This window comes from Blennius ocellaris (assembly GCF_963422515.1).
Source record: "Blennius ocellaris genome assembly, chromosome: 7".
Lineage (NCBI taxonomy): Eukaryota > Metazoa > Chordata > Actinopteri > Blenniiformes > Blenniidae > Blennius > Blennius ocellaris.
Genome location: NC_137656.1, coordinates 22,263,510 through 22,269,509, shown reverse-complemented (window position 1 = coordinate 22,269,509; position 6,000 = coordinate 22,263,510).

The window sequence follows — 6,000 nt, the reverse complement described above, 5'->3', positions numbered from 1 at the left end:
TTCATGTTAGTAACAATTGTGTCTGTCAATAAACTCGAGGATATCATAGGGAACATGCTTTTGAAAAGATTTGTGGTTCTTGTCTACATGTTTTGTGGGATTTGTAATTTTGTCATGACTGCCGTCACTACACTTTTTAAAGACGGGAAAAAAGAATACATATAAGCTGGTAATCCTTTAGTGCTACTCTTGGATTTGCTCTGTGCTTTGAGGACTTCAGACACATATGTAAAACGTTTCAGAACGAGAGATATTATGCTTCAAACTGAAAACTCAAAACAGACACCGAGTGGTGTTGCCTGGTGTTGAACCAGATGCCCCGTCAGGCCACGTCTGTAATCATGCAGTTGTAAAATGTCTTTTAAAAGTTCAAGTTGGTCTTTTTAAGTGTTTTTAACAGCTGTTCCCCAATCGAGGGACATTCGGAGGACTGGTCCTCCTCAACGTCCAGATAAGCTTTAATACCTTCAATATAATGAACAACAGCAAGTCACAACTGGCTGACACTCCCGCAGCACTCCTAACATTTCATTCACGGGCCTGGAAAGGGATGAGATGGAAATATCGCCGGTATAAATAGCGTTGCAACACAGAGGTAAAGGAAAAGCCAAAAGCAGCCAAACCATCTGTCTTGACCCTCTCACGCAGCGGCTCGGGAGTACATGAAGTCATGACTTTGAATTATGACCAAACAGAGAATAAAAAAATACCAATATTTTTAAAATTACCTATGTTGTTAAATCATTCGTGGCAGGTACTCTTACTTCCAAAGCTAACAACTTATAAAATATAGTCAAACTGAAGTCAGAGTTCTTAGAAAAGTCTTTTTGAAGATCAATATTGGAAGCCGTAGCTGTTTGTGTGTCGTCAGGCTGACTTCTTATCTAAGACAGATCGCCAGCAAATCTGTGAAGTAAACTGCAGGGTGACATCACAGGATACGCCCCCAATATAACTACAAACACAGAAATACCTCACAGGACAAGTATGGGGGCTTAAACGAGTCCAATAAAGACACGTTACACCACTTCTAAGCGTTAGTTAACTCAATATATTTTTTAGAGGAAGACGTGGAGGAAATCAAATGACAGCATCCCACGCTACGAGTCCTGTTAGTCTTGGAATCATTACTCGGTTATCGTCAGCCCCACATTTTGTGCTTTGGCTCCATTTGACGGCGGATGAGTGTCTGGGATGTATTGGATGAGGGTTTTTCTTTTTAGAACTGAGAGCTCTCGGCTCCAAAAGAGCTCTGTGACCTCCAACGGTGCGACCCCAGGAAGTGGGGCGGTGCTGCGGGGGCTGGCGGTCATCTATCACAGCCACTGCCCTGGGACACGTAGTGTGTGTGTGTGTGTGTCTCTGGCTCTTTCGTCTCAGCACTGACCATTTCATGCTCCTTGAAATCCAATACTTGCTTATATTTAGCTTGTCCACATTTTACAACACAGACAGGGCCAACAAATACTCACAACTTTAATATGAGACATAACGCTTGATGGCCTGCCTGGTGAAATATCACCGTCCATGGAAACAAAGCGCAACGGCCTCGTTGCTCCTTTGTTGTTACAAATAACACGTAGCAGCAACGGCCGGGGAGACGAACGGCTAAAAGAGAATGATGAATGCAAGTCAGCTGCAGATAATAAATCAACACACTTGGGAATTTTATTTGTTAAAGAACCGGTTAATATCGCTGTTGCCTAAAACCTTTCATCCACTCTATCATATATCAAGGTTGCACGGCACACAATATCGCCCTGAAAATAGAGTGGCTCTTTTGTCATGTGTATGCCTGCTTTTTTTCCAGTCACACATAACAACGAGGATCAAGCACCAAAGCCATTTACGCTTTGACTATAAAGGAACATGTGTTTGACCGAGCAGCCTATTCACAGCTACCGCTGAAATCTACACTTTAACATCTAAAAGCAGCGAGCAGCACGATCCGGTGTGAGCTCAGGACAAGGAGTCAATCATTGAGGGTAACACAGTGGTACGTTTTTGGGAAACATTAAACCGGCACAGTTGAGCTAACATCTGAAAACGAGGATGCCGTTCACCCGCACTGCAGACGGAGGCTGCAAGGAAAATGTTTACCCAGAAACTGGAATCCGTCGACACATGACTGCATGCGCACAAACGGGACTGGACTCTTGTTTCACTCCAATTTTCTTCACTTCACTCCCTCAGTGAGGTCATTTCTGGAGGATTGGCCCTCGGCCGCTAAGCTGTTCCTGTGGCACGAAACGCTCCGTCTGGAATATGAATTACACATGTAGTAGATCTAGTAAGCGTCGGACATAAACACCGTGCCACGCAACTGACGCTCAGATTCCACACGGGCTTGTTTCAGTAAATCAAACCACGACCAATCAAAACAGGGCCGAAGCTTTCGGTGAAATCATCCAGCTGATCGTTGTCAACACCACCTCTTAACTCAACAACTACTCTGTATATAAACAAGTGACTCACATGAAAAATCTCTCCCCAGCATGATAAGGATCACCTTTTGCTCCCTCAAACGTGTGGGAGTACCCCACACACCCCAAAAATGTATCCTCCAACAACACGCAGACATTTTTAATCTTTGATAGTTGAGAGGGAGTGGACACCTGACCGCAGTAAAACATTGAGAAGTGTTACTCTCTAACTCAGTTTTCCAGGGATGTATCACTGATTCCTGTGGAGGTAATAACATAATTACAAATAGACTTTTTAGTGTTTACTTTAACATGAAAACCGTTGCTGAGCAAGAAGGTCGCTCTTTCAGATCTCTGGACCAGCAAAGAGATTTCATTGGGGTATAGATGAAGCCACCACTTGGGTTGCAAAGGATTAAATACACTACTGTACAACTGAATGACATTTTTTTTACTTTTGTTGCAAACTTTTCGATGAAAACAAGGACCAGCTGCTCAGATTTAAGTCTGATGATCATTAAGTTCCCATACGAATGGGATCCGGGCTGCTCTGATCTGAACCCACCAGTCGTCAAACTCATATCATCTTCAAATTTCCACATTTTTATTTGATGTTCCTCTCTGCTTTAAGTCATGTCCAAAGATATACTGAGATGACATGAGGATGACTATGCAATGTTGATTTATGACAAATTTCCTTTTGTCTTTTTCATCTTGGGGAGGAAATCTTTTTTTTTTTTTTTTCGGGGTGGGGGGGAATAAAACAAATGACTCAATGGTCGGACGTAGCTGTACCAAACAACAGTCACTGACAATGCTGTCCAGAACAGTTGAAAAGATCCCAAACCGCATTACAACAGACCGAACCTTCACAGAAACATGTTTTCACTTCGTCTGAGAACATTTTTAGGGCTCCAGAGGAACACTGTTCTGAATTCGTATTTATGACTGGGAAATAAACAAAAGTGAAACTGAAAAAAAAAAAGAAAACCCTGCTGCTAAGTAGATTTTCACTAAACTGTTATGTTTTTGCACAGCATGATAAACCTTGGCAGATGTAAATAAGTCTTAAAAAAAAAAAAAAAAAAATCGGATACGCAATAGTTTCAGCAACTATCCCCAACAATTCAATGACTCAGTTTTACAACCGTAATTGCTCTCCACGTTTGCGGTTATGGCTTCCCCCGAAGATCGGAGTCCCACAATCATTTAATACGTGCAGTGCGTGCTGACACCAGAGCTGTTCTTTCAGCGTCTCCACGCTGGTTCGCTTCTCCCTGACATCCAGCCAGGTCGAGGACGGAAGAATGCAAGCTGCTTTCCTATACGTTTAAAGAAATGGAAAGTTTTTTTCGGCGTGACGCTGAAAACAAACAGGTCAAGTACTCTAACCTGACTTTTACTCCGCTCACTGGGACATTCCTCCAAAATGACCTCATTGGGGACAGCAGCCCTGGAAAGCAATAAAGTCTGTCTCAGCTGAGATGACTTTTCCATCAGCTCTGCAGCTTCATTGTTCAAGGCCAAGGTTCAGACCTGGAGGCTGGGACCCCCTGTGGCAGCTTCACCGGTTGTAACAGCTCATACCATTCAGGAATACACTCTTACATCTTCTGTTCGAACTTTATAGTGACCACAGGCAAACTTTAAAGCTAAAAATGCTGCCTCTTGTGCTGTAGACGTAGAACTGTCGCTTTGCAAGGAGCCCAACTTTTCACACAAGTGTGAATGTCATACAAAAAGCAGTGCTGCTCTTTGCCCGTTTACTTATTCCCAATTTACGAAATAAGTCGTCAACACAGCTGGTTCTGACGTGTTTATATAATGCGTGGGCGTAGGTCAAACTTTCAGATATGCAGAGAACACATGAAAACCAGGGGCTCGACCGCAGGAGCATAACTTTGGGAAGCGACACGAGTGTTGCTTCCTGCATTCGTTTAAATTGAATTAGTAATCAACATATTGCGGGTATAAAGTGCTCTGCATAACGTTTGAGGTGATTGAGATGGTTCGATTCGTATTCATTGCACAGCACATTTGAGAAAGCGCCCATTTGCCCCAAATTCATCCTGCAGCTTGAATGTGACCCCATAACACAGCCAAACTCATAAAGAACTCCCTTTAGCCACAAGAAGAACAAGGATTCCAGATTTTAGGTTTCACTAAATACCCTTAGAGGACTGGGCTGTAGTTTTCTTCACTGGGCTTTTCTCAACAAGTATTGCCTTGCTTTACGCTGGCGCTTAGTTTGTGGACGAGGAAAAAAAGAGGGCTGAGGGAGAAACTGCAATAAAAGGGTAATATGGCTGAATTGGTTGGCTGAACAAGCAGCTCACTGACTTCCTCTAACCAATTCAGCATGTTGGAGTCCAAATGCCACTGGTAGCAGCAATCTCCAGCCGCTCCATATGATGGATGGCAAAATAGGGCTTGAGTGGCAGCATGGTGTGGTTGATACCAAGAAAACATTAAAAATAAATGAATTAGAAATCAAAAGCTGTTGATCCAAAGCTGTATAGAAAGTAAAGTAAATGCAAGGACCAAAGCTTTGAGATGTTGATATAATACAACAGACAAAGACCAAGTTACGCAACAGGGAGAAGAAGAAGTCACATCACAGTTGAGGAGAAACCATCATAAGCATTTATAGTTACATGCTGACGTAAGTCTCTATAACAAACAGTTTACATCATCTGAACACACTGAGTGGACAAACAGACTGCTGTACTAATGTCTGTCTGGGCCTCGGGACGCTCGGCGGCAAAGCTTTCGCCTGCACGGTGGAAAGAAGTGACTAAATATTGGCAAAAATGGATAAATTGAATTTTGGCTGGCAGTTACATGGAAGCTATGACTAAAAAACATTAGGTAAGAGGGAACCTACCTTTCCAATTTTAGCTATTTAGACAGAGAGGTAATACAATATGGGTATAATGTTCTGTATTTAAAATAATGGCCCAGGCAGCAGGTCACCGGCTAATTTTCTGTAAACTGAAATGCTCAGTAAATCTGAGTACCTTGGCTTTCTTTCTTTCTTTCAAGCCACTACGGCTGAAATACAATATAACGCTGCACAAATGAAAGCTTAAGTTTGATTATGTGTTTGTTGATGGCAATCAAAGTATGAAAGGATAAAGATTGCAAATCTCTACATTACAAAGGGAAAGTCGTACAAGAGCGGAGTGCTTGGAAAAGAATTAAACTCCTGCATTGCTCTGAAGAACAACTAATGCTATAAGGTTTTACTTAAGATACGATTCGGCCGACAGTCTCTCTATTGTTCCAAAGTGAAACTGGCTGCCAGATCTATGAAGGGAAAGTAATAAAATGTTTCATTTGATTGCCGTTGCTGGACGACTGTACCTTTAGAGCAATTTCAGCAGGCATTTTATGTCCCCGGCAGCGGCATGTGACTTTAACAGTGAACTGTCAAAGAGAGAATAATTATGACTGCGTGTTCTGCCATGAGGAGGAAATTAAACACTTGACACTCTCAAGTAAGCAGCATTCATGTGCAGAAAAGCAGTGGCCTTTAGACAGAGAACAGTGAGCGTTACAGAATAGAGCCTGGCGTCAC